At 36.4% G+C, this 25,744-nt stretch overlaps 1 long non-coding RNA gene and 1 other non-coding gene across 2 annotated transcripts; one reads left to right on the forward strand and one right to left on the reverse strand.

Moving 5' to 3' along the window:
* Window positions 1-677: 677 nt before the first annotated feature.
* On the reverse strand, window positions 678-21,965 carry LOC134484343 (uncharacterized). The gene is made up of 3 exons (XR_010061748.1): window positions 20,991-21,965; window positions 4,861-4,963; window positions 678-1,339 (listed from the first exon to the last, which is right to left on the reverse strand). It is a non-coding gene; the product is annotated as an uncharacterized LOC134484343 (long non-coding RNA).
* Window positions 21,966-22,535: 570 nt separating this feature from the next.
* LOC134478794 (small nucleolar RNA SNORA44) lies at window positions 22,536-22,665 on the forward strand. Its single transcript, XR_010061976.1, has one exon. It is a non-coding gene; the product is annotated as a small nucleolar RNA SNORA44 (small nucleolar RNA).
* Window positions 22,666-25,744: the final 3,079 nt, after the last annotated feature.

Raw genomic sequence — 25,744 nt, forward strand, 5'->3', positions numbered from 1 at the left:
AATAAAGGGAGTTTTAAGGTAATAAAGTTGTGTGATGTGTGTAACTCTTTTAACAGATTCCCTTGTAAAACTTAAAAGAATATATAAATGGTTTCCTTCATGTTGAATGTAATGAAGACAGTGTCTCTTCTAACAATATATGTAGTAATTTTGACCTCTATAAAAATTAACATGTTCATATCTTCCCTAAACAGCCACCACAATTACTTATGGGATACTTCCTACACTTACTCAGTGTTTTTCCCTAAATATTGACTTTAAAATGCATTTAGCATAATAGATATTGAGAAGGGTGGAGGGTGGGAGGAAACTGAATGGGAGGGGAGGTAGGGAAGGGAGTGGCCTTTGGAGGAATTAGTTATAGGGAAAGCAGGGAAAAGAGAATGGAAATCACAAGTGTGGGGTGCACATCTCTAGGAGGTGCCAGAGACCTGGGAAAGGCGAGGCTACAGGGTGTCTATTCGGGGGACTGTAGCAGTGGGGATACAGATCTTTAATTTGCCACTTCTGTAGCCAGGAATGACTCCCAGTGATGTGACAAAGACAAAAACCTACCCACAAAACCTTCAATCCAAAATGAACACAGCCTACAAGATCTTCAGATACGAAGATAGATAGAGCAGACATGGAAGGAACTTCCAACCAATGTTTAGCTCAGATTGAGCCCTACCCGTGGGCAATCACCGATACCTGACACTATTAAAGATACTCTACCGTGCTTGCAGACACAATCCTAGCATAATTGACCTCTCTATGACTCCACCCAACAGCTGAGAGAAATAAGTGTAAAGATTCACCACAAAACAAGAGCTGGAGCTTGGGGAGTCTTTAAAAAATAAGGTGAAGAATCAAGGCCCAGATGATATGTGGGACTCCACAGCAAGACCAGTCGAGTCAACTCACAGTGACACTTGGGGTCTGCCAAAGACTGAACCACCGACCAGAGAGTGAACATAGACTGAACCTGAGCTCCCAGGACATAGGTAGCAAATGTGTAGCTTTGTCTTTTTACAAGTGCCCCGGACAATGAGTGTTGGCATCCCATGAAGATGGACTACCCATTTTGGGATGTAAAGTGAGTAAATAAATAAAGAATTTTAAAAACAGATATCCCATCTACAGACAACATGTTTTGGGAAGGCCCAATACTAGCTGTTCGGTACCTGCATGATGACAAAGCCTGTGGAGTGCCTATATCCTTAGAGGCCATAATCCTTTTCATTCTCTTCTTCCATCAGAGTCCCCAAGCTCCACCGTGGTTTGACTAGATGATGCCTGCTTCTGTCTGAGTCAGCAGCTTAGTGGAATCTCACAGAGGGAAGCCATGCTAGACTGCTGTCTGCAAGCATAACAGAGTCACATTAATAGTGTAAGGGATCGGTGCTCATCCATGGGGTGGGTCTCAATCTGCACTAACCATTGGTTGATCATTTTTCACTATCTTCTCTATGCACAGCCCTTTCATTTCTTGTGGTCAGAATGAATTTTGGGTCTAAAGTTGGTGTCTCTCTATCATTCCATTTGGGTTGCTCTCTGGCGACAGCAGATGGTTTCTTCAGGTCCATATCACTGAGACTGTGATTCTCAGCTAAGGAAACACCCATTGATTAATGGACATCTCTTACCACAGCTCTCTGCCTCTTTCTGGAAATCACTTCTACCTCCCCAACCCTATCCATCTAGGCTGCTGTGTTTGGCCTCAGTATCAGAGGATGTGATCATAGAGACTGGATATGCAAAGTGAGGAGCTACCCGAGGGTTCCCCTCCTGCTCAGAAGAGAAAGGGATGGACAAAGGATTGTGAGAGGGGTGAACTGGAGGGGGGCAGGGTGCAGCATATTAAGTGAATAAATAAATTAATGTGAAAATAACTAAGTCTACTTGAAGGTAAGAAGCAGGTGTTTGTGTGTGTGTGTGTGTGTGTGTGTGTAAGTATGTAAGTAAACTTGAAGGTAAGAGCAGTTGTGCGTGTGTCTCTGTGTGTCAGTGTGTGTGTTTCAGTGTGTATGTGTGTTTGTGTGAATATATATATATATATATATATATATATATATATATATATATGAAGGTAGGAAGTAGGTGGGTGTGTGTTTAATATAAATTATCACATTTGAGAAAACAGTGGTCTATGGTGAAGACAGGACAGCTAAGGCACTATATTTACAAAGAAGTGGCATTTGCTTAAGATGAAGAAATGATTGGTGATTAATAACATTATGTGTTCTTCAAGAGAATTCAGGACCGAACCCTAGCTCCCAAGTTACAGTTCACAAGTGGCTGTAATTTCAGCATCATGGAATCTCACACCCTCTTAAACCTCCTGGACACTAGGCATGGATGTATTGCACACATGAACAAGCAGATATTGACAACAAAAAGTATGAAAACAGAAGAGCAGTTCCTGATTGACATAATTTGATTTTGGTGAATATTCATAGTGATAATCACAGTCAAATAAACACTTTATTGATCTATAATGCAATCAAAGCCACTAAGGTTAATGATCACATGAGTCACTTAAAATCTATTTATTTAAAAATTTGCAATAAAATATGTAGTTATTAAATTAAAATTTTATTAATGTACAAATTAATAAACATTAGTATTCTCATATAGAGCTGAAAATAATACTTTCCACATATTTGTTTGGCTTTTATAAATATTTCAGTTTGTTGTCTGTTTGTTGTTGGTTTTTGTAGGAGTTCATTTCCAGGTATTAACCCATAAACTCTATAAACTCATACCGAATACACTACAGGAAATGAGGCTCTCTTGTGTTGAATCCAGGAAGGTTGCTCTCTGATTTCCTTCTTATCTGATCAATTTTGTCTACGTACATTACAAGGATATTTTTACTCTTGGATTCTTCCAGTTTTGTAAAGCTGATAGTTGATAGCTGATAAGTGGAGATTATTTAATATTTGAAGATCATTTTTGAATGATATTTCCTGATGTCTGCACTATCAATGTTGTAGATTTTCAAATGCATGGCCATATGTACAGCTATTCAGGGACTAAACATGCCTTATAACTACTGTTGTTTTACTCTTTGAAAGAAGAAATCAGCAAAGTATGGTGATTGGGTTAAGGGACTCTGTGGGGGAAAACAGGAAGGATGACAGCATTTGAGACATAAATAAATTAATAATATGAATCAATACAAAAAATAAAGCAGAATTCAAACAATACAGGAAAAGGAGATTTAATTGATAGGAAACAGTATGGTTTTATATCGTAACCTAATTACTAAATTTTATATACTTTAATCAATCTAATGACTAATTCTCAAAAAATTAGAAAATTGAAAAAAAATGTTAAAAGTAATCTTTTTAGGTTGATCAAATCATAATAACAATGTTTCTAGAACTGTACACTATCTATGCCCATATCCGATCCAGAAATCCAGTTGACATTTAGTTATTACATATCTTATGTTATTCTATTCTGTGATAATTCATTACTATTTTTATCTTATGTGACTACACCTTTGAAGAAAAATAATTACTTTGCTCAAATGTCTCTGAATTTGGATTTGTCCAGTTGTTTTTCTCTTATAGGTTGAGATTATATGTATTTGACACAGATACCAAAAAGTGTTTCTTGCTTTACTTATCGCAGTTATACATTAGGAGGATGCCTGTCATCTTAACAACACCCAATTATGTAGCAATGAAATTATTTTAAATTATTTTCCTTTCATAGTTAAACTATTTTAATGTATTTTTCTTTTGTATTTCTTTTTAAATTAATAGAAGTTATAGGAGAATTACTTAATTCCTGTGGAAAGACTGTGTGTCTCTTCAAAACTTTAGGATTTGTTTTTAGCATCTCAGTCATTTTTCTAACCAACATTTTGACCTGAATGGTCCTTACTGCATGTAAGTACACTCAGAACAATGAGTCCGAGGAGAATATAATTATTGTCTTTCTGGTTGGGTGACTCATGCCTAAAACATTACTGTAGTTTTAGTGTCATGGTGATTTTTTTAATGTGTTCCATATTTTCAGCACACTTAAATGGAATTTTATTTTTGTTTCATTATATTTCTAAAGACTCAAGATTCTAATTTTACGTTATTTCATTTTCTTGTTTAATAGCAACCTGAATCTAATTATCTGACACTAGCTTGCTTTTCTATTTGTATTCTGTCACTTGTAAACCCACATCAATTCTTGTATAATGTGTTCATGCATGCTTGTTTGTGTGTGTCTGTGTGTGTGTCTGTGTGTGTGTGTTTGTGCATGTGTGTGTGTGTGTGTGTGTTTATCTGAAACTATGATATTTATGTTTAGAATCACCTGGCTGAAATTCTTTACCACTGCCCTATAGATCAAAAAGTGGAGGAAAGACTACTCCTGTTCCAAGATCATAGGGCCTGGGTGCCCAGAACTGAAGTATGGACTGACCAAATGTTACACAAAGCAGAGCCTAACAATTAACTGTCCCGAGAACTAATTAGCAGTTCCAGTCCAATGCAATGAATTTACATGTACTGAGGAATATGGAATTGTAGCACAATGAGTTGAGATCATTTACAAACAATTTGTGGAAGATTTCCAAATAGCTAAGAATGGGTACAGAGAATTTTCAAGGACCCTGAGACATTAGCATGTGGTTTAAACGCTGCCCGGATGAAAACATTTAAGTACTGGACTAATCTACTAAAGTAATTTAGTAGCAAACATATTTTACAATTGTTTGCAATTAAGCATGGTGGGGAACAAAGGGAACACACTAAAACAAAGTTATGTTTCTAAAAGTTTGTTTCAAGACAGAAAGAAAGACCAAAGGGGTTTTGTTTTGTTTTGTTTTCACAGACTTTGCACCTTTTTAAAAAGCACTTTGGGATCCTTAATTACCTTCTTATTATGAGAACTTTCATCAGATCCAGAGTTCTTCTCAGTGCTGCCTTGACTTCTTGGTTCATTAAGGTATACGTGATGGGGTTCAGCATGGATGTCACTGTGGTATGGAAGATGAGCAAGAATTTATCAACTCCTTGTGGGTGGTGAGATTTGGGTCTCAAGTAGTTTTGTCCCAACCCTACAAGGCAACCTATTCCCCATGAAAAAAATGCCAAATGGACACATACCTCATGACTCATTTGGGTTGAATAGTGAAGTGGGGCCATACAGTGGCTAAAGGCCATGGCTGCCAATAGGCAGCACTTTGTTATACCTAAAATTGTGAAGAACAACATCTGTGTGACACATCCCTCCAGAGAGATTACTCAGATCTCACTTACAAGGCTCTCCATAAATTGTGTATGACAGAGACAGTGTAAACAATTTCAAGGATACATATGTTCGCCAGAAAGAAGTACATGGCAGTGTGTAGAGATGGACTAATGTAGATAGCAAAGGATATGGGAGCAGAATGAGGGTGAACAGGATGAAGCATTCTCCAGGAATCTCAAAGTATTTGACAGACAAGCCCTTTTCCTGCCACAAAGAGCAATTGACACAATTGAAACTCATCTCCTGGAAGATAGCAGTAAGCCATTAGAAGGATTCTTGCAGATGAAAGATATTAATTTTTTAATACTTTTAGACACTCACTTACATCAGAGTCAAAGTCTTTCTCTGTAGTCACAAAAATCAAAGCTTAGAAGTGATTTATTATCATAGATTTTCATATCTAATACTTTCTTTACACCAGTGGATTTTCCAAAGTGTGCTAAGCATTGAGCCAAGTCTCCAAATACTTACAAAGATGGTGCACACTTGTAATTGTGGCACTAATGAAGCTCAGGCAGAAGCTTTACCATTGGTCTGAGTTCAGTTTCACATGCTGTATAGGCAATCATTCAAATTAAGGTAAAGAAAACCTTGACTTTATCTCATTTTTTACCCATTCTTATCATTAACTAGTTATCAATGTTATGCAGAAAAACAGATCAACCCACTCATTACTATGCTTACTTGTTGCCACAGTTATAGTCTCTCCAACCACCCTGTGTGTGTGTTGGGCCCCAATTATTCTTTGATTGCTATGATGAATATTCAACCCACACAGTAAAGGTATAATTTCCTCAAGACTCATTATTTTTGAAGATAAAGTAAAATCAAATGATAATTTGATAAATAAATGATTACTGGTTTTAATACATAGAAAAGGCAAGGCACATCTCGATGTCTGCACAGTAACGTGGTAGTCAGAGAAGCTTTTTAAGGTGTGTAAAATGAGCCATGAAAGTGAAGAAGGATCAAGCAAACAACACCATACCACTCATGCCACAACCTTCAATATGACAGCTGGTATTTGTAACTGAATAGTTCCTGTCTCTTTATTGAACATGTTATCTTAGCAGGAGTATCAATGCGTAGGCATGAAATTTCTGTTTTCTTAATATTGTTCATGATATTCTATCAATCAGACTATTGATTTAAATAAATAAAAAATAATAAAATATGTGTTGTCTTGATATGTAGTCTAGGCTAACCTGAAATTCCTAATTTCATCCCTCAGACTCTTGAATGTGAGTATTCTAAGAGCAAACATGATGCCTGGCTTGATAAGAATTCCATCCTATTCTTTCATCTCAACATCTTAGAATTCCACCAAACTACCTGTATTTCTGTACACATAGTATGTATACAGTTCCTTCCTCTTTGCTCACTTTTGCATATGGCACCTGCTGTGTGCTTACTTACATGGAAAATTGTTCAGTTCCAGTACAGCCTTGTTTGTTTTCAAATATAATTCTTCATTTCCAAAATCAAATGTGGGTTTCAGTATTTCCAAATTATTAATAAATAAACATGTTACCTATGTACATAAATACCATATAAGACACACACACACACACACACACACACACACACACACTTGTATAGTTACACTCTGTTATTCACAATGTAACTGCTAAAGTAGCTCTCTTAGCACTTTGGTGGTGACTACTTTTCATCTTTTTCACATTGTAGCCTTATAAGGAGACTGAACATGGACTGCAAAGTTCTTATCATTATGTTTACCATCCTTATTAATCTCTGACCTCTCATGTAATGAGAAGCTCCAGTGTTTAGCATAGTTTGGTTCCTTGGGGATTCTGCCTGTCCCTTCCCATTATATCTTCTGAAGATCAGTCTCATGTCCCTCAAATATTGGAATGTGGCAAACTCATTTTTCTCCCAGTCTGATAAATTTTCATTTCACATGAGATGTTCTTTTCTGTTTTATGTAGTGTATATGTCTTTGTGGAAGTTTGGGTTTTCTTGCCAAAAGATACACCACTTTTTTTTTCTGACAAGAGTAGTGTAGGAGATATCACCATCCTCTTAGGCTCTCTCTCTATTCACCTGTATAATGAAATGTCTGAGGTATGTGCGTAGATCTGCACATAGTTGATCCACAAATCAAATGTGGGTTTCAATATTTCCAAATTATAAATAAATAAACATTACACCTATGTACATAAATACAATATAAGACACACACACACACACTTACACACACACACACACAACACACACACACTCTTATGCCACATACACAAGTGTTCTCATATATTCATGCAGAGACTGAGACACAGAGAAACACAATAGAATAAGAGCACGTAGAGATTGTACATGAATTAAAACAATGAAGGATAATAGTATTTGTTTACATCCTGCTTCACAATTTGGTCACTTATAAACATGGCTAAGAAAAAATGTATTCCCCATGAGTTTTCTTCTGTGTGAATAAGTTAATTTCCCAAATCACTTAAGTTGATCGGGTGTGGAATGCTTGTCCGCTACATGGTTCATGAGCATGTATGCATGTCTACACACAAACATTTAGTTTTACTCTCGTGTACACTGCATTTTGGGAAATTTTTCTCCATAATACATAATTTTCCTTTCTATTCACTAATTGATCACTAGATTAATTTTCTATTGATCTTAATGAAAAACACAGCTCCCCAAAACAACAACAAAAAAACTAAAACAATAAATGGTTTTCTCAAGGGTGCAGGGGACATAGTCAGTTATAAGAGCTTATTAGATCTATTAGATTAGATCTGATACAATCAAGCAAAAGTTATAAAATCTAAATGTAGAGAAGATAGGGTTAGACTTAAAGCTCTGACAATTATGAAGCAGGAATGGTGTTGTACATTCTTGACCTCTCAGTGGACTCTGCTCTTGTAAAAAAAATGCTGGAATGCATAGGATTCTATTGTGAAGCATTTCACACTTATTTTGATGTACTTTAAATATTTCTCCACATTAAATTAAAAAAAACAAACAAAAACAAATAAACAACCTTCCCACAGCCAACACAGAAAATGACCACATTTTTTAATTTGAAATATTTTAAAGCAACTTCCTTTCCATTAGTAGTTTCTTTATTTGTATAGGTAGCTCTCTAGTTAGAGAGTGAGTCCTTGCCTCTTCCAGTTAAATTTCCAGAATATCAACTCAAGAATCAGAATGTTATATTTACATTTGGATTTGTTCAATAAAAATGATTAATGAGAAATCATGAGGATTCATAAATGAAATCTTACTAAAGCTAAAAGCACACATTGCACCTGACATGATAATAGTAGGAGATTGCAACACTCCACCCTCATCACTGGAGAGATCATAGAAAATGAAATTAAACAGAGATGTGGAGAAAGTAATAGAAGTTATAAAACATATGGATTTAACAGATATTTATAGAACAATCCATCCTAAAAAATAAGAATATAAATTCTTCTCATAACCTCAGGGAACCTTCTTCAAAATTGACCACATAATCGGTCCCTCAACCAACCTTAACAGATACAGGAAGATAGAAATAATCCCAGGCATTCTATCAGATCACCACACACTAAGACTGGTCTTCAACAATAACAATATTGACAGAAAGCCCACATATACACTGAAGTTTAAAAATGCTTTACTCCATGACAACATGATCAAGGAAGAAATAAAGAAAGAAATTAAAGACTTCTTAGAACTTAATGAATAATGAAGATACAACATTCCCAAACATATGTGATAGATTGGAAGAAGAGCTAAGAGGGAAACTTATAGCTCTGAGTGCTTGTGAAAAGAAACAAGAGAGAGAATATGTCAGGAGCTTGATAGCACATGTAAAAGCTCTAGAACAAAAAGAACTAAGTAAAGCCAAGGGGGGTAAAATGCAGGAAATTATCAAACTCAGAGCTGAAATCAACAAAGTAGAAATGAAAAGGATGATACAAAAGCAGGAACTTTTTCTTTGAGAAAAGCAATAAGATAGATAAATCCTTAGTCAAACTAATCAGAGTTCAAAGAGATTGTATCCAAATTAACAAAATCAGGAAGGAAAACGGAGACACAAGAACATAATCTGAAGTAATTAAAAAAAATCATCAGATTCTACTATAAAAGCCTATATTCAACAAAATCTGGAGGAAATGGACAATTTAGTAGACAGATACCAGGTAGCAAAGAAAATCAGGAATAAATAAACTATCTAAACAACCCCATAACTCCTAAAGAAATAGAAGCAGTTATTAAAAGTCTCCCAACCAAACAGAGCCCAGGTCGAGATGGGTTCAGTGTAGAATTCTATCAGAACTTCTTAGAAGACGTCATACTAAAATTGTCCAAACTCTTCCACAAAATTGAAACAGACAGCGCACTACCACATTCCTTATATGAATCCAGAATTACTCTTATACCTAACCCACACAAAGACTCAGGACAGAAAGAGGACTTCAGACCCATTTCCCTTATGGATATTGATGATAAAATACTCAATAAAATTCTTGCAATCTGAATATTACAACACATCAAAAAAATCATCCATCATGATCAAGTAGACTTGAAACCAGGGATGGAAGGATGGTTTAATACAGGATAATTCATAAATGTAATCCAACATGTAAACAAACTCAAAGATAAGGAGCACATGGTAATTTCATTAGATAGTGAGAAAGCATTTGACAAAATTCAACAACCCTTATGGATAAAAGTCCTGGAAAAATCACGAATTGAAGGCTCATATAAAACATAGTGTAAGAAATATACAGCAAACCTGTAGCTAACAACAAACTAAATGGAAAGAAACTTGAAGCAATCCCACTAAAATCAGGGACTAGACAAGGCTGCCCAACTCTCTCCCTACTTATTCAAAACAGGACTCCATGTCAGAGCCAGAGAAACCAGACAGCAAAAGGGGACAAAGAGATTCAAATTGGAAGGGAACATATCAAAATATCACTATTGGCAGATGATATGATAGTATACACTTAAATGACCCCAAAAGTTCCACCAGAGTAATTCTTAACCTGATAAATAACTTCAGCAAAGTGACAGGGTATAAAATTAACTCACACATAACAGTAGCCTTCCTCTCCTCAATGAATAAACAGGCTTAGAAAGGAAAAAATGAAATCACACACTTCACAATAGTCCCAAATAATATAAAATATCTTGGTGTAAATTTAACCAAGAAAGTGAATGATCTGTATGATAAGAAGTTCAAGTATCTGAAGAAGGAAATTGAGGACAATCTCAGAAGATAGAAAGAGCTTCCATGCTCATGGAATGACAGGATTAATATAGTAAAGGTGACCATTTTACCAAAAGCAATGTACACATTCAATGCAATATCCATCAAAATTCCTACGTACTTCTTTAATAGAGATAGAAACAGCATTTGCAAATCCATGTGGAATAAGAAAAAGCGAGGATATTTAAAACTATCCTCAACAATAAAAGAACTTCACAATAAAAGAACTGGCGGAATCATCACCCTTGAACTCAAGCAGTATTACAGAGCAATAGTGATAATTACTGCACGGTATTGGTAAAGAGACAGATGGATAGAGCGGTGGAATAGAATTGAAGACCCAGAAATAAACCCACACACCTATCATTTGATATTTGGCAAAGGAGATAAAACCATCCAAAGAAGTAACATAGCATTTTCCAAAAAGAGTGGTGGTTCAACTGGAAGTCAGCATGTAGAAGAATGGAAATTATCCCATTTTTATGACCATGTACTAAGCTAAAGTTCAAGTGAATCAAGGACCCCCACATCAAACCATATACACTCCAACTAATAGAAGAAAAGTTCGGAAAGAGTCTTGAACTCATGGGCACTGGAGAACATTTCCTGGAGAAAACACCAGTGACTTATGATTTAAGATCAAGAATTGAAAAATAGGACCTCATAAAACAGCAAAGCTTCTGTACAGCAAAAGATACTGTCATTAGGACAAATCTATAACCAACAGATTGGGATAAGATTTTTACCAATCCTATATCTGGTAGTTGGTAATATCCAAAATATACAAAGATCTTAAGAAGTAAGGCACTAGAAAGCAAAAATTCCCTATAGAAAATGGGGTACAGTGAATTACAAAACATTCTCAGCTGAAGGTTATCAAATGGACAAAAAACAACTAAATAAATGTTCAACATCCTTAGTCCTCAGGGAAATTAAAATCAAAACAAATCAGAGATTCCACCTCACATCAGTCAGAATGGCTAAGATATAAATCTCATGTGACAGGAGATGCTGGTGAGGATGTGGATAAAGAGGAAAACTCCACCTTTGTTGGGATTGAAGACTGGTACAACTCTTTTGAGGATCCACAGAAAATTGGACATTCCATGACCTGAGGACCCAGCTATAACTCTCTTGGGCATATACCCAAAAGTTGTTCCAACATACAACAGAGAAATATATTCAACTATGTTCATAGCAGACTTATTTAAAATAGCCAGAAGCTGGAAAGAACCCAGATGCACTTCAACAGAGGAATGGATAAAAAAATGGTACATCTGCAGTATAGAATATTACTCAGCTATCAAAACAATGACTTCATGAAATTCATAGGCAAATGTTATAAACTAGAAAATATCATCTTGAGTGAGGTTACTCAATCACAGAAAAACACACTTGGTATGCATTCATTGATAAGTAGATATTATCCAAAAAGCTTGAATTACCCATCATGCAATACACAGGCCACATGAAATTCAAGAAGGATGACCAAATGCAGATGCTTCACTCCTTCTTTAAAAGGGGAACCAAAATACCCATGGGAGGGGATAAGGAGGCAAAGTTTATTACAGAGATTGAAGGACCTGCTCTTCAGAGCCTGTCCCACATGTAGCCCATGCATATTCAGACACGAAAACTAGATAAGATGGATGAAGCTAAGAAGTGCAGGCTGACAATAACTGGATATTGATACCTCCTGAGAGACATAGACAGTATATGTCAAATACAGAGGCAAATGCCATCTGCAAACCAGGGAATCAAGTACCAGACCTGTGATGTAGGAATTAAAGAAAGGATTGAAAGATCTGAAGGGGATTAGCAACCCCATTATAATAACCATGCTAACCAACCAGATCTTCCTGGTACCAAACCACTATACATGGACTGATCCATGGTTCCAAATGGATGTAGAAAAGGAAGGCCTTGCTGGATACAATGGAATGAGAAAGTCTTGTTTCTGCCAAAGTTGGAGCCCCACTGTAGGGGAATGTGGGGAGGCATGGGAGGGCGTGGGTGGGAATGTGAACCCCTTATAGAAGGGTAGGGGGAAAGGTTAAGGGGCTTATGAACTGAAAAACAGGGAAGGGAATAACATTCAAAATGTAAAAAGGAAATAGCCAACAAGGAGAGAGAGAGAGAGGGGGGGGAGGGAGGGAGGGAGGGAGGAAGGGAGGGAGATCAGGGAGGGGAAAGAGGAGGTGGGTGAGGGAGAGGGGTAGGGGGAGAGGGAGAGGAGAAGGAGGAGGAGGAGGAGGGGGAGGAGGAGGAGGAGGAGGAGGAGTTGAAAAGGAAAGAAAACTAAACTTTCATTCTTCCCCATCCCCTCTCTTCCTCAGGTGTTGTTTAGTCGATCATGTTAGTGAGAGGTTATGAGTGTAATTTCTCGTGTTACTTTGAGACACCATCTCATAGTAAAATTAGTCTCTTACAATCTTCTCGCCCCCTCTTCTGTAATGTTCCTCAGCCTTGAATCAAGTGACATTTTGTTAATAGAGCCATTGAGACTGGATTTGAAGTTTCTCTCCTGCTTTTTGATTGGCTGGGATTTTTACTGTGATCTTTGCTGCAGAGACTGTAATTAATTCTGTATATAAGGACACATGGCTATGATTGTTGTGAGGTATGATACTGGCTTTAGTATGTAAGGGGCTGTACATTCTCCCCCATAACCACAGCTTCAATAGCCTTATATATGTGGATAAACTACCAGTACCATCCATGTTCATTGAACAGGACTTAAGCAAAATTAGAGAGCTGTTGGCTATCACCAAGCTATTCATGTCACTGCACTGCCTTTGTGGCTATCCTGCCATGTGCTTGGCAAATCTTCCTGTATAAGAATATTGGCTTTCTGATAGGCAGGAGAATGGTAAAGATAAATTTCATTTTAACATATCAATGGAATTTAAAATTTTTCCTGCTGTAGCACGTTTAATTAATTGAAGCAAAAAAAATCTATTTACTTGATGTTATGGAAATATCATTTAACAATATAATCCTAACTCCTTTTAAATGATTAAAAGTCACATGTAGTTGGTAGCTGTCATACTGTATAAAATTGACATCAGTATTGGGACAATGAAATATTCTCTGTTTTATGCAAATACATAGTAATAATGAACAAAATTATGTACCAAGGTTCATGCTGAAGGGAACTAATTACATTTATTCAATTTTATAAGATAATTTCATATTAGCTAGGTATCAAGGGCGTAATAATTATGATTAAATTATTAACTAAATAATAAAATAAGCATACTAGACTTACCAACTGGACATTGAAAACAAAATATATTAGAATAATCAAAAATATTTTTTAAAACAAAATGATGGAAACATTGTATATATAAAAGCAGCCTGGAGCTATATGTCACCTTAATGTTTTACAGTGTGTTCTAGTGAGGTCCCTGAGCAGATAAAATTTTATGCCATGAAAAACCAAGAACCTAAATTTGATACCTACACATATATGTTTGGAAGATTTCCATTTTCACTACATGTTTTGAACACATAAAAGCTTACACAGAATATTAATAATGAGACTAATGAGAACAATAATATTAATAAGAAAAAGAAAAACAAAACTCTAGGAACATTTTAAAGAAATAATGTTTTGGATTGGCCTTAAAATGGGAATTTCAACACATTTTCTTAGTACATTAACTATTCAAAGAAAAACTAAAAGGCTTTTATTCATTCTATATGAAAGAAAAACACATCTGATCAATTGTGTAAAGAAAGAGAGAACTGCGAACTCTAAAATTAATATAGTCATTGCAGAGGAATGAAACAGACACTAAGCCAAGGTTCTATAAGTAAACATATGGAGGATTTACTGCATAATATTAACATATTTAATCTAACACATCTTACTAAGATAAAGGAAAGAAAGCTGGAATTTGCCTGAATGTAGTCTCAGCACCTAGAATGTGGCAAGATGTCTCAAGTTCAAAGATACCCTGAAATACATGAGAAAATTATAAATAGGTTTGTTTTTATTATGTAATAAGTGTTGTAGTATTAGCTTAGAGGTTAAGAGCACTTACTACTCTCTAGAGCAAAATGTGCAGTTTCCAACACACATGAAGCCACTTGCAACCAGCTGTAAAAGCAGCTTCAGGGTATCTGACATCTTCTGGTCTCCCCAGGTGCCTGTGTTCATGTGCACAAGTTTATACACAGACATTCACACATAACAGATCATTAAAATAAAAAAAATTCATGAATGTATTTTCCGCACAAATTATGAATAGTAAGCATTCTACATATGCAAACACAATTGATGCAAAGTAATAAGAATAGAGAAAATTAAGGATTAATGCTTACACAGTTCAGTAAGCATAAAACGCTAAACTTCACGATTGTATTGCAATGTAGATGCTAAAAAGAAATGAGCATTTGAATTTATGACTAAAAGTATTATAAAAATTATTTTATTTATTTACATTCCTGCCATTGCTCCCTCTCCAGGTCCCCTTCCACAGTTCCTCATCCCATTCCACTTCCTCCTCCCCTACTCCAAGAGGATGCTCCCCAGATCCTGCCAGTCATCCCTGGTCTCTGGGGTCTCACGTCGCTCCAGGATTAGGCCAGACCAGGCAGTCCTCTGCTATACATGTGTCAGGGTCTTGGACCAGCTTGTGTATGATACCTGGTTGGTGGCTAAGTGTCTGGGAGACCTCAGGGGTGGGGATGATTCGAGACTGTTGGTCTTCCTATAGAGGCTGCCCTCCCCTTCAGCTTCTTCAGTCCATACCCTAATTCAACAAGTGACAGAAATCAGAGACTGATACCATTTTTAAAATATGTGCATGATTGATTTTGAATGGTATACTATGGGTTCTATCATATAAAATTGATTACAAGATGTATTTATTATAGTCTTCTGAGATGGCAATTTGGCAGTATTATACAAGTATTACATTACTTAACAGCCTTGACATCATTCCAACAACGTGTTTTGTAATTTATACAAAATACAATGTAAATAATCAACATTGAGTACAGTGACTGAGTCAGTGTTCATGCTGATTTTCAGTAACGAACTTTAGTTAATGAAAATGAAAATAATCTGAATTACATAGGTAGGCTATTATTTAAACAAAAGAGTATACTACCATTTCTTAATTGCCTGATATTACATGAAGAATTTCCCCATGTACATGTATTCAAGATATATTGTTAAATGAAAAACAAATAACAGAATATTGCATTATGTAATCAAATTTCATAAACAGAAGATTTACATATATCCTTTAATTTTGTCCATGTAGAGTAAACCTCCAATAAGGGCAGGGGGGCAGGTGACAGAACACTGGGAGTTTTAGGTCAATTTGAGCTATGCAATGAGACCCAATTTTTAAAACAAATAGAGCAGACTTGAGAGAATATCTCCCAAACTTTCTTGGTGGTTACATTTAGAAGTTTAAGAAAGCAAGTTATTCTTTGACAATTCCGTAGATGCACAACACATGTATGGAAGCCCTCTACACTCTCAACCTCATCCTCCCCAAGCAACATTCCCTCTTTGGACTAAACCCTGATAGCACTTGCATATCTTTATTATTTGTTTCATAAACCCCTGGATTTAACCTGAGCCATTTCGGTGAACATGGGTGTGAAGCTATACATTTAACCACTAGTAAGACACCAGTGGCTACATCATTTTTTTTTCTCCAGCACTGTCCTTAGTTACTTTGAATAGGCAGGGTCAATATTATTTAGGGTCTGTTCAGATAGATTGTGACTTCTTGAGTGTCACAACTGCATGATGTTCAGAAGACAGCAACTCACAGATCTCCTTATCTCTTAATTAGCCCTTGAAAGAATCCAAGCCCTGCACATCACATTATCTCTAAACCAGAAGTTATCTCCAATGGGTAATCATTTGAAAATGAAAACTTAATTTTCTCCAAGGGAATCTCACTGGGTACAAAAATTAAATTTAAGTTTAGACTGTGTATAAAGCACTAAGGGAACTCAACCTTATCTTTGGAGGTTCCTTGTCTCATAATGGGTCAGGTCTTTTTCTTCATGATTTCTTCTTCCTTATGTTATTTGTTTATGTATCTATTAATTGTTACTCTGTATGTTTTGTGTATATATTTTTCCTGGTTTTATGTTTCCATGGAATTCCTGAGTGTGTGATTGGAAGTCTGGGTCCCTGTGTCTGTACCTGATTCTTGTACCTTGTAATGGTTCTTTTCTATCTGCTTGTTTTGTTCTACTCCAGTTCATTAACTTGCATATTATTTTTATCGCTGAGATGACTGTTTGTTTTCTAGTGAGAGTCGGAAGAATGTAGATACAGATGACAGGAGAGGAATAGAAGAAGGAGGGAATAGAGGGAAGGAAAATCATAACTCAAATATATTGCATGAATAAGTCTAATTTTAAGAAAATAATTTTAAAAACATACTTTCTAGGGCCTGTCTGTGCCATTTTCACAAATTTTAAACCCTTTCCAAGGCACAGAAAATGATTTTTTTACAGCCAATCTGGGACTGCCACAATGGGAGTGAAGCCTCTATAGAGTTGCAATAATGCAGTAGGAGAGTCTTTAAATACTTCCAGAGACATCAATCCACTGAGGTTCAGTGGGAGTTTCACATGATGGATGTTACAATTTTTTAAATGGAAGATATACATTCAGTTTTCATGAAACTCTTCAAGATCGAATTAAAAGTTGTATGGGATACAATCATGGCATAGGTATGTTCCTTTGAAATTTTCAAAATTAACCCAAATAATACTAAAATACCATACGTAAATCAGAACATATTGTATCCTATGCCCATGTCAACATGACAATTAAGAAATAGAAGTAGATGTGTATCAGTGGATAAAATCTCTTTCTCTAGAGGCACTATAATATTTCTGGGACAATTTCATTTTGTTGGTAGATGGGTTAAATCAAAGTCTGATAATGAAGACCTTGCTGTAAAAGACCATTCTATTACTAAGGGACTCTCAAACCCTGTTGTATAGAATGCTAGCATTTCATTCAATCATCAGAAGAAACTTTGGCAATGTCTTTATAACATTAAAATGACTGCACAGCAGTTAGTGTTCATCAGTATCTCTTCTTCAAGCAGAATATTTCTCATTTCATCTTTGGTGTAACAAAATTCCAAATTCAATTTCATGTAAATTGGATGATGATGGTGATGATGATGTTGATGATGATGGTGGTGGTGGTGGTGGTGGTGGTGGTGGTGGTGGTGGTGGTGGTGGTGGTGGTGAAGATGATGAAGAAGAAGTCAAAAAACGATATTTTGGATCAGTGAACAAAGCCCATACTATTTTCAGTGTTTTCCCTATCTTTAGTGTGTCTATGTTCAACACTGAAACATAATCTACTGTAAGTGCTAGGTTGGGAAGGAAGCTAGGTTTAAACTCATCAATAGCTCACAAAACACCAGAAGAGAAAGCAAATTTTGTCATGAGAAATTTATATATATATATATATATATATATATATATATATATATATATATATATATATTCTCACAAGAAACACTTATCATAACCATAGCAATGAAACAATATAATTTTGTGAAGCACCTAATTGCCTTTCAGAGTTTAGCTAATTAATATAAAGTGATCTTGTACAGAATACAATCCCTGGCTGTCAGGACCAAAGCCCAAGGATTTTAGATTTTGTTGTCCTAGGATTTTAAAAATAAATGACATAATTGATGGCAACGTGCAACTCTAAAAATCTTACCATATAAGTCACAAAGACACCATAATATATGCTATGTATCAGGTTAGAACCTTCATATTCATATGTATTCAGAGTTTCAAAGAGTAAAATTGTTGAGGTTAGGAACAGGACATTTTTTTGGTTTGCATTTACTTCTATAGTGTGCAGTTTGGTTTTGTGGATCATTACACAGTGTTTCATTTTATTTTATTTGAACAGGTGATATAAGTTAACTGTACAGATTAATGAGCCTCAGTTTGATATTTCAGTAATGCAGAAAGCATGCACTAAACCAGTGTAACTACGTTTTTTCACTGACTTTTCTGCAACTTAACAAAAGTTAGGATACTCTCTTCTACTTTGACGGAAAAATGACTTCCATAGGATATAAAAAATCCTCAATATTTTCAGAACTTTTTTTTTCTTATTTTAGAATTTTTATTTATTCTTCACACATGTTTGCAATGTACCTTGATCACACCAATCCTTAACTTTGTTCTACTCTCTCTGGATTCATTCCCTTTTCCAGCTACATGTCCTTTATATTTTCCTGTTTTATTATCTTTATAATCCAATGGTTCACTGAGTACTGCCTGCTGGGATCTTCCCTAATTCATTGTCTTAATTGTGTACATGATTGTTTTCCAACTCCATTTTCTGTAATGATTTTGGCTACAAAAGTGGCCTAGCTATAGAATGAGTATAACAGTGTAAATATTGTGGACCTACTTCAAATGATAAACTCCCAAATCCTTATTTTATCCCAAAATTAACAAACATCAGTAAATCAGAGGAGAACATGGACTATAGAATTTGGTTCTCTAGTCCCATTTGATATCAATTCTGCACTATCTACCTTACTGTGTTCCCATGGCCAGACTTGAGTGTTGTGGATATTTTACCATGATTCATTCTTCAGGAATAATAAGGTACAGGAGGAAAAACAGGGAGAGGAATGGCTTGAGGTCCATTTAAACCTCAACTCAATATGTTCATTAGTACAGGAGGGAGTTTATTTGGCTTTGTCTTTGTGTATTCTACATTCTTGACTTAGCTGCACAGAATCTATGTGAAAATTCTACCTATCCCCGTAGCATTAGGAGCCACACAAAGGAGAATATATATATATATATATATATATATATATATATATATATATATATATATATATATCACCAAAACTGGATAAGATTGATGAAGCTAATAAGTGCATTCTGCCAGAAACCAGATATAGATATTTTCTGAGAGACAGAGCTAGAACATATTATATACAAGTGAATGTGTTTATGTGAAAATCTAAAAATAAAAAATAAAATTTTCTTCTACCCTGCTAACTCTGGAACCTAAGTGTCGGAAATTCTCTGCTAGATATCTTGGCAGAAACACAATCCCTCTCCTGCTGCACAGTGTTTCATGACATTACACACTTTCCTATACACAAACCCTCACATAAAAAACATACAACACAATAATCTTTGATCCAGTTGATTAGATATAATAGCCCACTTAAACATACAAAGCCAGGTACCATACATCCCTTAAGAACATTAATAACGACCTGTAAATACACAGTGCAGAATCTTAAATTCACATACCATGGCTTCTCAATCTGTCATCTTCCTTTCTCTCTTCTTTCCTCTAGTCTCCTCCTCTTCCTTCAAACTTCTCTTCCACACATTCTTCCTTCTCCTCCCATGATAACCCTCCTTCTGTCCTGTTCCTGCCACTCACATATACTTTACCATTTCAATGGGGTCGTGGTTCTGGTGAAGTAACCTGAATTCTGAGTACAGGACTATGCAGCTGAACTTGGGGCCGGGGAATTAGCTTCGACAACAGATAACTTCAGGGCAAACCACAACATGAACCCTAGTGTCAAACCAGTGAACTGAAAATGAACTTCTTGTATGCAGATTTTGAGAAAGGATTAGTAGAGGTGAAGGTGCTTTCAACCCCATAAGAACAACAATGCCAATGAAACAGAGCTTTCTGGTAGTTGACCAATATTCAAAGAATATACATGAACAGACCTATGTCTCCAATGCATATGTTGTAGAGGATGGCCTTGTTGGGTTACAATGGAAGGAGAATCCTTGGTACTGCCTACGTTTGACTCCCAGTTCAAGTGAAGGTCCAGGGACAGTAAGAGAGGTTATAATGAAAAGAGTAAGGGGACTGGTAAGGGATATTATAGTCAGAAAACTGGGAAAGGAAATAATATTTTAAATGTAAATTTAGAAATTTCCAATTAAAAAAGCCGTACAATTTGTTAAAAATTTTAAAAAATGAACGAAATAAAAGAAATCTTCCAGTTAATCACAACTATTGACTCAGAATTTTAAGGGGTCACTGTCAGGGAATGGTATTCAGAGTAATACTAGTGGAAAGACTGTTATGATGAAGTCTCATATAGAAGCACTTGTCCCTCCCAGATATCAGTGCCAGACACAAACTACATTATTAGAATTCAATGCATGGAGGAGTTTTCTCTGTACTGAGGACACAATACTTGCCTTATCTTTCTTCCTTAGGACCTTTTCCTTCTTGGTAAAATGGTAAAAGCTATGAGCTCTCAGGAAAAATTATAGTGCCCTTGCCAACACGTGGATTTTGGGATAAAGAAATGAATTATATAATCTGACTACCAAGAAAAATAACAAGCATGGAAGGTGAGATGCTTCCTAGAGGCCCCCAGCTCCTGATTCCATATGTGGAAATCTCAGATCAGGGCTATCTCTTCAATGGATCAACTCAACCCCTACCCAAGACTCAAGGGAATTTCCCATTGACCACGTATTTCTTCCCTTATCATACCAAGACAGAAGGCCAGCTTCATATTCCCCATGTCTGATCACTTCATCCTCTGTGTTCTCCCTCTCAAATGGCTGTATACAATGCATTAAAGGCCAATTAGTGAACCCTAGAGTTCCTGAAGGGATATCTGAGAGGCGGTTGCAGTCAGGACACTTGTGACATCACAGAAGAAGCTAAGGCTTTCCAGGAAACAAGAGATATTTCAGGGAGGCCTAATGATGATGTCACTGAAAACCGCCATGGTCTACCTGCTAAACAGCTTTCCTTACATTGACCAAATTTGAGGGTGACACTTTCAGGAGAATCTCCTGTTTAAGTGTGGAAACCTTTACACACTACATCTCTCTAAAGGTAGAGATTTCTCTTTGTTTCATTAGGGGTTACTTGCTCTGAATGGACAAAGTTAGGGGCTTAGCATGGCTAGAAAAGATTTAGCAACATAGAGTGGAGGAGACTCTTGTAGATAATATTTTTTTCCCAGGTTCATTCCTGTGACATACATACAGTTCAATATCCCAGGTTTTCTCTATATCCCAAAGGACAATATTTTGCCTACAGACCTTAATTGAATGAATATTGTATTTCACTTTCTCATTGTACATTCCACGATGAGACTTTATTAATATTCCTGTATGTATACTCAAAAATTCTGTTTCCAATTCCATTTTCAGCAAAGCAAATGACATAATGACTATAGAATTCAGTTCTCTAGTCCTATTTGATAGCAGTACTACACTATCTACTTTCCTGTGTTCCCATTGCTAGAATTGAGGGTTGGAGGTTTTACCGTGATTCTCTCTGAAGGCCAAACATACGATACTGGAGGATGGGCAGAAAGAAGGATGGCTTGAGGACCAGTGAAACCTCAACTTCAATAGATTCATAAGAACTTGAGGGAGTCTATTTGGCACTGTCATTTCTGAAGTCTACATTCTTGACCTAGTTGCTCAGAATCCATGTTACAATTCCACCTAACCACATACGTTTAGGATCCACCAAAAGTATATATATATATATATATATATGTCAGCCACCAAAACTAGATGAGTTTGATGTAGCTAAAAAGTGCCTTCTGCCAGCAACCGGATATATATATATATATATATATATATATATATATATATATATATATATATATCCTGAGAGACACAGATAGATCATACCAACTACAGAAATTAATGCTAGTGGGAAATCAGTGAACTGAAACAGACCTCTTGTTGGCAAATTTTGAGAAAGTATTTCAAGAGGTAAAGGAGCTTTCAATCCCATAAGAACAAAAATGTCAATGACACAGAGCTTTCTGGTACTAGACCAATATTCAATGAATGTACATGGACAGAGCTATTGCTCAAACTGCATGTGGCAGAGGACCTTGTTCATCACGAATGGAAGCAGAAGCTATTGGTCCTCTCTAGGTTTGTCTCCCAGTTCAAGGGAATGTGAAGGCACAGTCAGGGGTGTTAGAGATGAAGGGGAAGGGTACGGGTAGGAATCTTATGGGCAGGAAAATGGGAAACGAAATAACATTAAATGTAAATATAGAAAAATCAAGTTAAAAAAAGCAATACACTGCTCATAGCCATGGGATCTCCAACTGCATGCCAGAGTAACGGAGAGACTTTGACAGCCCAGGTTATCACAGTGCCTGCTGTTGCCACTCAGATCTCCTATATGTTTTTCCACTGGAGTTATGAGCTGCCTGTCCTTCTGTCCTGTGGTATTCAAAACAAACTTTCCTTCTGCAGTGTGCACTTGGGCGGTTCTTGGAAGAGTGAGGAGACAGCCTGTCAGCCTCTGCTCATTAACCTAAGGACCATGTGACCAGTGAGGTGGCCATCTTGTGATTTGGTCTGCATTATTTGTTGGAAAAATGCCACAAGAAGATCACACTGGGATTTAGAAGTTTCTGGCTAATACTTAGCCAGGTAGCCTTTTGTGGCCAGATTGGTCTACAAAGAGAAACAGCATTTTGGAAAAGTGAAATACCTTTGTAACCTAACATGCAATTGGTTCAATAAAGACTTCAAATTTCAAAAAAAAAAAGCAATACATTAAAAAAAACAAAGGAATAAATGAAGAGAAAACTGACAGCTAATCATACCTAGTGACTCAGAGAAGTAAAGTGGTAGTCAGTGGAAATATTAGTGGAAAGACTGAGATGATGAAATCTCAAGTAATAGCACTGCTGCTTCCCAGACTGCACTATAGATATCCAAAACATGGAGGAGTTTACTCTGAGGTAGGACACAATACCTGTCTCTCCCTTTTTCCTTAGGACATTTTTCTTCTTATCAAAAAGAGTAAAGGCTATGAGCTCTCAGGAAAACAACTGTGCCCTTCCCAACATTTGACTTTTAGAATAAAGAAATTAATGATATAAACTCTGAGATTTCAGGAACCATAAAAACAGGGAAGTCCAGATGCTTCTGAGAGGCTCCCATATCCTGATTCCCATAGGTGGGAGGCTCAGATCAAGGCTATCTCTTTAGCATTCCCACTAAATCCCTACCAGGTACTCACTGAGCTATACCAAGGACCATGTATTCCTTCCTTTTTTATACCAAGACAGATGACCAGCTTCCTTCGTTCTCCACATATCTGATCTTTTCATCCTCTTTGTTCTCCCTCCCAAATGGCTGTTTATTCTGAATTAGAGGTCAATTAGTAAAACCTAGAGGTACTGAAGGAATATATGATAGGCAGTTGCAGTCACGACAGCAATTGTGACATCACAGAAGATAGGTATCTCCAGGTTACAAGATATTTTTCAGATAGGGACTAATGATGATGTCTCTGAGAATTGCCATGGCCTACCTGCTGAACTGCTTTCCTTTCTTTGTCCAGAATTGAGAATGCCTTTTCCAGGTATCTCTCCTGTGACTCAGGGGAAACCTTTATGTACTCCATCTCTCTAAACGTAGTGACTTTTTTTCCTTCATTAATGGTTTCATGCTCTGAATGGAGAAAGTTAATCAGGCACTTGGCATGGGTAGAAAAGGTCTAGGAACATGGAGTGGAGGAGTTTATTCTGGATAACAATTCTACACTCAGGTCCGTTCCTGTGACATACACTTCAATTTCCTAGGTTTTCTTTGTTTCCCAAAGGCCAGTATTTTCCCTACAGACCTTTAATTGATTCAATATTGTATTTCATTTTCGTATTTTATTTTCATTATAGGAGTATATATATATATATATATATATATATATATATATATATATATGTCATTCCTGAATGTGTACTCAAAAATTATGTTTTACAATTCCATGTTTTGCAATTAACAAGCAACAAAGCATGCCAATCTATATAGTGAATATAACAGTGTAAATGTTTTGTACCTACTTGAAATAATGAAGTCCAAAATCCTTATTTTATCCAAAAATAGGAGATAGCAGTAAAGCAAAGGACATCATGGACTATAGAATGCGGATGTCTAGTCCAATTATATATCAGTTCTGTAATATCTACCTTCCTGTTCCCAGGGACAGACTTAAGGGTTTTGGAGGTTTTACCATGATTCTTTATTCAGGCCAAGCACAAGACTCAGGAGGATGGGCAGGAAGAGGAATGGCTTGATGTCCAGAGAAACCTCAACTTCAATAGGTTCAAAATAACAAGAGGGAGTCTGATTGGCATTGGCCTTTGCTGATTCTACATTTTTGAACTAGTTGCACAGAATCTATCCTAAAGTTCCAACTAACCACATAGTTGTAGGAGCCACGAAATATATATATGTATATATATATATATATATATATGTATGTATATATATGTATATGTATATGTATATATATATGTATATGTATATATATATGTGTGTGTGTGTTAATGTGTGTGTATGTATATATGTATATGTATATATATATAAATAGAAATATATATATGATAGATAGATAGAGATAGAGATAGATAGATATAGATAGATAGATAGATAGATAGATAGATAGATAGATAGATAGATCGATCTGCCACAAACTATATAAGATTGATGACGCTAAGAAGTGCACGCTGCCAGGAAACCGATATAGATCTTTCCTGAGAGACACAGGTAGAGCATGCCAATTATAGAAATGAAGGTTATTGGCAAACCAGTGGAATGTAAACTAATCTCTTGTTAGTAAATTTGGAGAAAGGATTACCAGGACTGAATGGGCTTTCAATCCCATAAGAACAACGATACAAATGACCCATAGCTTTCTGGTACTAAAACAATATTCAAAGACTGTACATGGACAGAACTATGGCTGCAGGTGCATATGTAGCCTTGTTGGACATCATGGGAGGAGAAGCTCTTAGGCCTACCAAAGCTGGACGCCAAGTGTAGGGGAATGTCAGGGGGTGATGGGAAAGGGAGTGGTTGGTGAGGGGGCACACCTTTATAGAAGAACTGGTGGGGGAAGGGATAGGACACTTACGACTGGTAAACTGGGAAAGTGAATAATATTGGAAATATAAACAAAAATATCCAATTTTTGTAAAAGGAAAAATGAAAGTTTAACAAGCTGAACAGCCAAAGTGCAGAATCTCAATCCCACTTGAGAGAGAGAAGAAATGAACCACAGGAGGGTAGTGTGAGGGACCTGGGTGAGAAAGGAGACAGTAGGGACAGAGGGACAGAGTTACTGGTGGGGAGTAGGACTGAAACCCTGAGTGTCAGCAGAATGAATGAAAAGAGGCAACTTCAGGAGCTAAAATGTTGGCGGTGGGTGGTGGCTCTAGAATATTCCAGAGACCCGAGAGGTAAGAGACTATC

This window comes from Rattus norvegicus, chromosome Y (assembly GCF_036323735.1).
Source record: "Rattus norvegicus strain BN/NHsdMcwi chromosome Y, GRCr8, whole genome shotgun sequence".
Taxonomy (NCBI): domain Eukaryota; kingdom Metazoa; phylum Chordata; class Mammalia; order Rodentia; family Muridae; genus Rattus; species Rattus norvegicus.